The sequence below is a fragment of the Pinus tabuliformis genome, chromosome 8 (genome assembly GCF_031772625.1).
Source record: "Pinus tabuliformis cultivar Carrire ecotype Pingquan chromosome 8, CPIR1, whole genome shotgun sequence".
In the NCBI taxonomy this organism is placed as follows: Eukaryota; Viridiplantae; Streptophyta; class Pinopsida; order Pinales; family Pinaceae; genus Pinus; species Pinus tabuliformis.
In genome coordinates this window covers 1,615,552,446-1,615,564,186 of record NC_142294.1, presented here as the reverse complement: position 1 = coordinate 1,615,564,186, position 11,741 = coordinate 1,615,552,446, and positions in this window count along the sequence as shown.

Genomic DNA, 11,741 nt, shown 5'->3' with positions numbered 1-11,741 from the left:
CTTCAACAGACATTTCTAAAGCAATATTGGGGTCAAGCAAGGTTGCCCATTGTCTCCTACCCTTTTTGGTTTATATATCGACAAGCTTGAGGAGTTGTTAAATTCGCAAGGGGGTGATGGTATCTATTTGGGCAAGTTTTTTATAAGGCTTCTTTTGTATGTAGGTGACCTTATTCTATTTGCTAAATCGTCTCTTGGTTTGCAAGAGAACTTATATCCCTTGAGAATTTTTGTAGAAATGTGGGGATCCAAGTCAATATCAACAAAACGAAAGTAGTGGTCTTCTCTAAGAAAAGAAAACATAACCAACATAAGTTCTACTTTGAAGGCAACATTCTGGAAGAAGTTGCGGATTACAAATACCTTGGAATTGACTTCAACAAAAATCTAAGCTAGAATGGTTGTAGAAAGAAAAGAACTTTGGGGGGTTGGAAATAATTTTATGCTTTTCAAAATAGGTGTAGAAAGGTATAGTTATGGGACTGGAAAACCACTCAAACTCTTTTTGGGCTTCTAGTGATTCCGGTGATTCTCTATGGTTGTGAACTATGGGCCAGTAGTACATCCGACATGCAGTGGAGACAAATTGAGAAAATTCAGAAGCGTTTGATTACAAACAAATTTAAGATTAAAAGTGCAGTTCCTTATGATATCTTGTTAAGTGAAACAGGGACTACTCCTATTGAAGCAATTGCTATGGTGCGAGTCATAAGATATTTAAAAAAAAATGAGCAAATGGAAGAGGGTAGATGGCCTAATGTTGTCTTTAATGATAGATTGTGCAAGAGAAAATAAACTTGGATGCAACAAAATAACAAATGGTTTAGTAAATGCGGTATTTTCTTGAATGTGTGTCCCATAAATAGCAAAGAGATAAAAGTTTTTGTTATGGAAAAGTTCCACAAGCGTACTTAGGATAACGAGCTAGGAAGAAAGAAAAATTACTATATTGAAGTGTTTAATCCCACTCATAGTCATCAACCAAAAGCATACATAGAGGCCAATATCTCTTGGAGAGCCAAAATTCTTATTGCTCAGTTAAGGACTAATTATCATCAACTCCGTTGTGAAACAAGGCGTTGGAAAAGGCCAAAGGAAGTGTGGGAGGAAAGAGTATACATTTTTTGTGCTTCCGAAAGAGTGCAAACAAAAAAACATTTCATTTTAGAATGTGAGGCCTTCAAAGACAATAGGGAAAGTTATGCAGATATGTTAGCAACTAGCTCTTGGGATAATCTCTTTAGCGAGGGGTTTGTCGAGAAGCTAGGAGCATTTATTTTGAAGCTTCACAGAAAAAGGGCTGAATACATCAAGTAGATAAAGAAGCAATCTGTCCCATAGGCTATCTTTAACCTCATAGACGTTCTTTCTTTCTTCTTTCTACACAAACAATGGGAAAATGACTACTTTTCCACCACACCAAAAAGCTAGAAAAACTTCGATTCCAAAGATGGTCATTAACATCAAGAAGGACATACGATAATGAAATGCCACGCCCATTCACATCGAATGAAAAGAGATGGGAAGCGGGTGGAGCTTAAAACTTGTATACACATCAACAAAACAAAGGGTTAGGCCATGAGTGACCCAATAAAAATAAATAATAAAGTAATTAAATTATTTAAATTAAATAATTATTATATATTATATCAAATAATTATGGTAATTATATAAACTAAGTTATTAATAAATATTGATAGGTATCGATTTATAATGGATATGAAATTAAAAGGTTAATTAAATTATAATTTTATTTGAAAGTATTATTAATAATAATATATATATATATATATATATATATATATATATATATATATAAATATGATAAATTACGTTATTTTTAATAAAAATGTTATAAATAATATTTATGTATAATTATAATATTTATTATACTATAATTATAGTTATAAATATGGATTAAGCATACAATAGATAATACATATTTATAATAAAAAAATGAAAAGGTAATATTTTATTTTAAAGCATAAATTGAAATAGATATAATGAGAACTTATTTAAGATTGTAAGGAAATTTATTTTAGGGTATTTTTTATTAAAAATAAGGAAACTTATTTTATGGTATCACGTATTAAGTAATCATTTGGATAAGGGAATGATCAAAATATGTGATTAACTATACGTAGATCTCAAAGAAATCACAATTTTATTGATAAGACCTTCAGTTCATATGAAGATAAGTGTGGGGAAAATAATGGAGAAAACTTAATGCTAAGTGTGTTGTATCTGAACCATGTTACACATAAATCTCAAATACTTTAACATATTTATATACTTTTTTTTGTTAATATATATTTTTTTCATTATCAAATTGTAAAAGAGATGAAACATTTTATAATTTTAGTTGTTTCAAGAGTTTGCATTGCTACTTTTACATCAAAAATATAAATTGCAGAATAGTTATTTTTTAATAATTTTTATTAGTGTTTGTCAAGTAGAAGTATAGCAAGACAACTATAGTAATTGATTTGTAATTTGATTACAATTAGATTACACATTGATTTTGTAGTTTGACTATTACTAAATTTCTTTTAATTTACCTAATATTTCTTTTAAGCTAAATTCTATTACCTCACATGAATAAAAAAGATATTACAGAGTTCAGCCAATCACTGCCATCAAACTTTACGAAAGATGGTCTCAACCTGCCCAGTGGGAAACCAAACATTTTTTACCATCTGTCGATTGAGTAGTAAGTCCATAATTGCAAAAGAAGCAACATCTGTAGCATCACTAAGTAGTATATAAGGAATCATACCGTAAAAGGCCAACAAAAAACATCTCTCAGCTATGAGTTAAATGAATTCACTGGTGCTAGGTCCCTTGCGCTAGATCCGAAAGGGGTTGATGAGGTGGCAATCCATGGGATGTGATGCTCAATTTAAGCTAGACGAGCATCCATCCTCTCCATATAGATTCTCATGTTGCATTGTTCTCTTTTCACATCTGCAAGGTGGGTAAAGATATTGCATTGATATGCTTACCTTTCCATCAAGATCTTGCCCATCAAAGTCTTCATTTTCCATTAAATAAAACGAGCCTGTAGATGTTACTTTGTTCGACCTCTAGAGTGACCAGGGTTCAAAATCAACTGCCCAAAATCCTCCAATAACTCTGAGTCTAACATAGCATGATGATCTTTGACATCCATGTTTTCAAGAGTTTGAATTTCCTTGAGATTATCATCAGGTATGGTTACATGGAAGGCTTTAGCAACCTCCTAGGCTTGCTGATGGTCCCAATTACAGACTTAAGGGCCTCAAACCAACCCCGACCTCTCCAGTCTTTCATGCATTGTCGTTGCATGGTGTCACACCGTCGAGGTGTAACCCAAATTACAACTCAACACAATATACAATTTAAGAAACATCATAGAGCAATCCAAAACAAGGCTCTAAGCACTATAACCACATGTAAACCGACACAACTGAGACCAAAAATAAAGTAGAAGCTCACAACAAATAGAAAGAAACTCTCCAAGAATCTATTTAAAGCAATTGGGAGCCCTCCCCCATACCCAAAATGAGACACTAAATGTTAGCAATTTCCATGTCAAAGGTAGTGAACCCACACAATCAAACAACCCCACGACAAATCTCTGAGAACTAATGCCTTAGGAAAACTGTCCCTATTGAGACCACAAGTAAAACAAAGGCTCGCAATAAATAGACATAAGTTATCCCAAGGTCCAATAAATACAGCTGGAAACCCTCCCCCAAACCCATACTAGAGCACTAATTTACCCCAATTGCCATATCAAGAACAATAAACCCATGCAATGAGTCAGCTGACATTGTCATAATTGCAAATGACTAACCATCTAACAAGCCAAACTTTAAGACACAAAGTGACTATAATGCAATAAAATCTAGGTGAGTTCAGAGTTACCCAAAGAGAGGCATACTTCAATTTTTGCATGCAGCGTGTGCTGACTATCTAATAAGTTGCAGGCATGATAAGCAGTAACAACTCTCTTCCCTTCTTAACATGTTTACACTCCAAATTTCCTTCACATCCTCATGGTGATAAATCTCAAAGCTTTAGAATGAGACTGTACGAATGCCCTATGAACCAACTACAATACACATTCCTCATGAAATTTCCTGTGTTCCACGCTCCCAGCTCAAACCTTCCATCTGCTGCTAGGATCAAAAGTCCCCCAAACAAAGGCTTTGCCAATATCTCTGTGCCCCATCCTAATTAACATTGTCAATTCTTAGAGGTTTCCAATTAATTACACACATGCATTTTTCATGCTCAGGGGTGGCCACACCACCCCCAACCTTTAATGTGCATCATTCAATCAAACATAGGGGGTGGGTGCGATTACCCACACCTTCACCTATCTCGAGATGCACCCCCATCAGGGAATTTACCTACTATTTATTATTTAGATTTTATTTGTTATTAAATTTTTTGACTTAACTAATATTTAAATTTTAAAATATAATTATATTTTTTTAATAAAATGATTTTTTTTTTTAAATTATGGCATATTACAACGTTTTCAAAAATATAATGTCGTCCAAATAACTAACTCACAAATCTGTTTGTTGTAAGATGTTGAGGGTATAAATTTGATGGACACTCCTATCCATCAACCGTCAAGTACATTTTTTTTGTAAGCTTTGTAGGACTACATCTTCATCATGTCCATCTTCTCACCCCAATTGGGTGGATAGAACAAGATTTTAACCCAAGAATTCCAGTTCAGTGAGACTTCATTTCCACGACCTTTGCCAATTGAGCTACCCCAAGCGGATGTCAAGTACATTTTTAAAACTACCTTTCACATAACATTTTACAACATTTTACATTTATTTATGCCCATCATTTAAATGTTAATATTATATCTGTTTTTTTAATCTTATACCAAAGCAATTTTTTTGTTGATATAAGTTTTATGTTTTATCTTATAAATTTTAGCTTGACCATGAAGAAAAATGAAACCAAGTAGAATCATAGATATAAATGTTAAATAATAAACATATTGAATCATGTTCATTACTGGGAAACTAACCAATGATTTGGGAAAATGATGTATAGTGATTATTGATGTAATTTCAAAGCTTTTGCAAGTCATGTTGAATTATTCTAAAAAATGTCTCAATTAGCATTCTCAAACCCATTAGATGTAATGTGTTTTGAAGAGGGGAAATTGATCTCAACTTTTAACATGATCAATTGGATTTAAATATGACCTTATAAAAAATAAATGAATTAAAACCCACTTTTATTTTAAGTAGGGATTTGAGGGGATTCTAATATTTCAAGCACTAATAATACAAAGGGGGAGAAATAATAATATACAATGTGTTTTGCATGAATTTATGGTTGTTTAACAAGTAAGGACAAATATCTCTAGCTCACATCCCAAGATTTGAAAGGCCTAATCCTAATCATGTTCAAATTCAATTATGAATTTATTAAATGCACATGAGCCATGATAATGTCGATTTAGATTTCCATTTCCAACCACAAAATAGATCCATTTTATAAAAAATGAGATCCATCATCAACATATTAACATTAACCAAATTACATAAAAATTCTCGAAATCAAACAAAAAATTGTCATGTCACTTTTATAATTTTTATTGAACAACTAAAATACCCTTCAATCCAATTACTTTATCCCTATCTAGGTTAGTGTTTTATGTATCATATAAAAGTGTTTTATATAACATAAATATGGCCTATGGGTGAACATGGTGCATGGTGTGGGATTGCATGATGTGAGTTAGAAGGGAGACAAGTTTTTTCTAGCATATCTAGAGACCTACAATTAGTGTTGTAGGTCTCATAGTGTGAGAACAATGTGTTTTTTTTCAAAGTCTAAAAGCACCATGCACAATATGCTTATCTTGGAGTTTCATATTATGACTAACTTTTTTTTATTTTCTCCAATCCAATTTGGAAATAATAGATATCTCTCTTTATCTATATATATATATATATATATATATATATATATATATATATAGATATATATATATATATATATATATATATATATATATATATATATATATATATATATATATTTATATTTATATATATTTGGGAAACCTATCATGACTCCTTTGCATACCAGTGGTGGAGAAAACCATCACTGGTTGTTATTCACTAATGCAAGCTCACTTATCACTGTTATTTAAGGAAATCCACCTAGATTTAGTGTTCCATAAGGGGGCAACTTTGGCTCATGTCAGATGCCTTCGAGTCTTAGGTTGTTCCCTGTTTCCTTACGTGCCAGGAAGATAAACCCTTAGCCAAATAGATACAATTTTAGGGCATACTCCAGACCCATCACAAACATACACACAAATAAATATAAGTAAATTTTTATTTCATAGTTAAATTGACAATTTTAAAAATTAATTAGAGGTCAATAATGATATGTAGATTTTAAAATTGTCAATATTTAATGGGAAAATTCCCTTCCGTTTAACCATTTTCTATCAATAATTGCCTCATATATTTCTTGTAAACTGTTGGTGGTCAACTTGGTGTTGAAGAGAAAAGTGGATCGTTTGTTGTGGCAAGGAGGAAAATGTTGGGCGAACATTGGAATGCAAATAGGAATTACAAATAAGAAACAATTTTGAAAAGCGTGAAGTAGCATGTGCCTAAAAAACGATGTTGCAGTCATGCTACTGATACACTAGATAACAGATAGGTGGTGGAGGAATCTTGTGAAAAATAAAAAGAGTAGTTTTTAAGTGTGAATTTTTGGAAGGTTTTTCGGTTTATTTTTTGATCTAATTTGTTTAGAATCTAACAAGGATTCATTGAAATCACAAGTTTGACAAAGAACTCTTCACAATTGAAGTTTTCCCCAGGGGTTTTTGAGGGTGCTCAATCCATATATGCAATAAAAAACCATTTTGGACAACACAAATCAAGATTTGACCACACATTTTTTCGTAGGATTTTGTCTAGAAATCTGCCTAAAAGTCCAAAAAGTCGCACCTAAAGACTACTCTAAATAAAATCCAATGCAATGAATCTAATACAATTGGTTGGTGTTACAACCTCCTCATATATTTTCTATTAATTCTCTTTGTAACATCCCCAGCAACCTCGCATGAAAATGCATAGAGTTAGAAAACTTTCACACAATTTACCCACGGATAACTATTCAAATTACTATTCTAGATTCCTCATTAACCATTAGATAGAATCTTAATCATTACATAGAGTAATCTTAGTAAAGGAATAGTAAATTACATAACCATTACAACCGCTATTGTAGCAGATTAACATAAAGTTTATGATGTAACCTTGCATCCATTTCATGATTCCTTTAACCATATTAGTTAATCACATACTTGATATTATGAACATCACATCATGCAAGGAATCGAAATCATCAAACTGACACAATAAGAAATCACATCATTGAACACTGATATACCCTAGAAACCCCATAGGGTGAAAACCAACAAACGTTTAATTTTACTATTAAATGCTCATGAGTGTATTCACCCCTCACTCAATGGCTATAAGGGAGTCCATCCCTTGACCATTGTCATAAAATATTACAAAGAATATAATCTAAAAAATAACATAACTTGTTATAAGTTATTACAATCATCATGACATCATTTACCCACAAACCCTTGAGCATTGTGTCTTTAGGGCCTGGTTCTTGCCATTAGTGGGTTATCCTGCAACTGACATTCCTTCAATCTGCATAGACCACTAACTTATTGCCTGCCATAACGGTAACTTAATCCATATTTATATGTCATAACCTTTTCCTGCAACTGCTATTGTCAGCAACCTTTTATATCATGATTAAATCAAGTATTAATCAAAATAATTCATAAATCTATACTAGTGGTGTTTCACTATCTATTCATGTATATTCATGAAATGCAAACAAAATATCACAACATGCTTCCTTTAACAACATTGCATATGCATTAATTATAAGCATATAAGCATCAATGCATTTCTATAAACAAATACCACATTAACTAATATTCCTCTCGCATAAGCACACATTCTTGTAAGACAAATCACTACAACTGTCTAGACATTCCTTTAAATGAAACTAACACACCAGTTATGATTTTCGTGCATGTGAATTACTTAAAATTTATCAAAAGAACTATCCATTCAACTATTAATTTTGGTGCATGCAAATACGTAAATAAAACTAACACAATGAATGTTGTTTCTATGCATGAAAATGCATACACTTTCCAAAAGAATATTCCCAAAAGAATGCTTAACACAATAGAGCATGCAAACACATGTTTCCTTTTCGAGGAAATCTAACATAATAGGGCATGCAAAAACATGTTTTCTTTTCCATAAAACTAATGCAATAAAGCATACAAATACATGTCTTATTTTCCAAATATTATACCAACAATATGCATATATATAGATATATATATATATATATATATATATATATATATATATTCCAAGGAAACCAACACATTACTATGGTTTTTGTGCGTGTAATTCATCTTCTTTCCCAAATAATATTTTCCAATGTAGGCTAACACAACATGCTATCATTACCCCCATACGAATGTATATTATTTCCAAATAAATCTAATACAAATCTTGCATGCATAAACATGATCTTATTCCAAAAGAAACTAACATAATAGTTATGATAGCATAAAAGTAATCACATATAATTTTTTCTAAAGAAATATAGCTCAATAGTTCTTTTATCCATGCGAAGAACATATCTCTATAACACAATGACTATTCTTTGTGCATGCAAGAGCTTATCATAATAGCCCTTCTTTAATGTATGCAACACATATTCCCTTCTCTAGAATTCTACCATCATTAACTATTATTTTCATGTAAACAAATACATACTTCTTTTTCAAAAGGAAGTTAATATAACCTCATTTTCATATCTTTCTACATGCAAGTTTTCATGCTTCCCTTTTCAAGAAATTACCATAGATAACCATATTTTATGCATAAAACCCATGCAACAATAACAAGTTAACTTAACCTTTTATGCACCTAAATCAAGAAATTAACACAATTCATCTAGCTAGACAATCTTTTGAAGAGATTATTCTTTTCAAGAAAATTAACATGATAAATTTCTTTATCTACACACAAAAGCATATTTTCTATATCACAATGACTACCCTTTTGTGCATGCAACATGTTTTTTTTTCTAACACATTGACCCTTACTTCAATGTACATAATCTTTTCAAGAAACAAGCATGCATTCTTGTTTTTGTTTGAACAAGGTTCATATGCATCTTTTGTTTTTCATCAATTCATACACAAAAATCCTATGCAAGTCTTTCTGCACTCAAATCCATGCAGTGTTTAAATAAACGACATGGGTAATATATGCATACAAATTCATGAAAACCCTTCTAAAAAAATTAATCTAATTAACTTTTCTCTTTTCCAAGAATATGATAATGTATGCAGAGACATTTCACTTCGAAATCTAATACAATGATGCATGCAATTAATATATTTTTTTTCAAGAATTAACATAAAAATTTATTTCAAGAATTCCAATAATTTAAAATTCACATATTTTAATTTATTTTTGTTATATTTTAATGTAAGTTTTGAGATGACTCTTATGGCTTGAGTAACAACTACCTAGAGACATCTAAGCCATCAAATTTACTCAGTATCACACCCAATCTAAGCCACACCAACTATTAGTGTGATTGAATTTTTGTCCATAAAATTTCTAATTGGTGACTTTTTCACCCTGAAATGTCTTAATAAAACCCTTTTCTATACCCTATAAACCACATAATTTAATATTATTAAATTTAAAAAATCAATTTATTTTATTCACATTTTTAAATAAAAACGAAACTATTAATGCAATGCTAATCTCATTTATAGGTTGCTAGGGTACCATCTATTCATTTATATATTGCTAAAGTACCATCCATACAAAAATATTGTATGGAGTCTATAAAAATGCAATGCCATCCACATGTTACATGGTTTATCTCATGTTCTATGGTACACTCTAATGGAGGTAGGAAAAATATTGTATTTACCCTATAAAAATGCAATGCCATCCACATGTTACATAGTTTATTGCATGTTCTATCGGTACACTCTAATGGAGGTATAAAAATGCAATGCCATCCACATGTTACATAGTTTATTGCATGTTCTATCGGTACACTCTAATGGAGGTATAAAAATGCAATGCCATCCACATGATACATAGTTTATTGCATGTTCTATTGGTACACTTTAATCGAGGTAGAAAAATGGTACATAGTTTATTCGGTCCATAATTTATTGCATATTCTATCGGTACACTAATGAAGGTAGGAAAATGGTACATAGTTTATTGCATATTTTATCTGTACACTTTGTCATAGGCTTATATGGTAGTGTGTAGTATTTTTAAATATAGATTTATTAAATTTGGAGGCGATTAATTTTTTTTTGAAGTGTAAATGTTTTTAGACTGTAAAATTAAAAAAGAAATTTATAGTTTTATAGATTTGGTTTTCTTTGTTTATATATATATTAAAGTGTATTTTTGAATGTATAAATTGATTTATGTTTTGAAAATATTTTTGGTTATTTAGATTGTGTAAATTATACAACTTGAATTTTTATTGTTAAATTTCATGCAAAATTAACCAAAAAATACGTGAAAAAAGTCACAATATACAATCGCGAGACTACTAAAATATTTTAACAATAAAATTTTATTATTTTCATAAAATTTTTGTTTATATATATATATATATTAAATGTTACATATTAATTTTATATTAAGAATTAAATAAATTACATCACTCACTCTTATTAGTATTATTGAAAAATAATTAAATTTTTTACTTTCAATTATTTATTTTCTTTGTACATTTAAATATTTATTATTATCCAAATTAAAATTTATATTTTTTAATATTCTCTCTGTCTCTTTTTCTCTCTATATATATATAAAATCCATTTTCAAATAAATTAGTTAGCATAGATATTATACATCTTACTCACCTTCAAAGACGAAAATGTAAAGCTTTTTACTTTTAGTATTTATGTAAAGCTAATATAAAATTATCTTACCTCACATGGACATCCAAGTTAATAAAAAATTATGTTATTTCACATGGAAATATTTTATTTATAGTTGTGAGAGTAAGAGTGAAAGTAACCACATCTCCTTCCTAATAATCACATATAATCATTTTTGTTGTTTATTATAGCCGATATTGTTTCTTTTATTTAGAGAATTTTTACTTTTATAATGGAATATAGAATGTAGCGCTCGCAATAAGTATGGGAGGATACCATAATGGTTTATATATAGTTATGTCTTAAAAATCAGTGTTTTAGAAAGGTATTTAAAAAAAAGAGTCAATCATAATTTAGAAAGTCATAATTATTTATGTTTTAATTATTGTAAAGAAAAAAATTGATATTTTCAAAACAAAAATAAACTTTAACAAGTTCAATAATAAAATTAGATGTTGGACAATTCTCAACATTCCCTAGCCAAAAGATTTTGTAATGCTAACATATCTTTTGTATACTTATAGTAAATAGCAATTTCAAAATATTTGTTACAATGTTGGTCTTAATTTTAAAACTCATCAAAATTATGATGATTTTAATTTTAAAATTCATGGAAATTATAGTGATGTTGAGAAGAAATTCAATTAATTTCTATTTTTTAAAGATGTGATAAATTTCCATATATAAAAAATTAAAATAAAATTATTTCACAAGATAT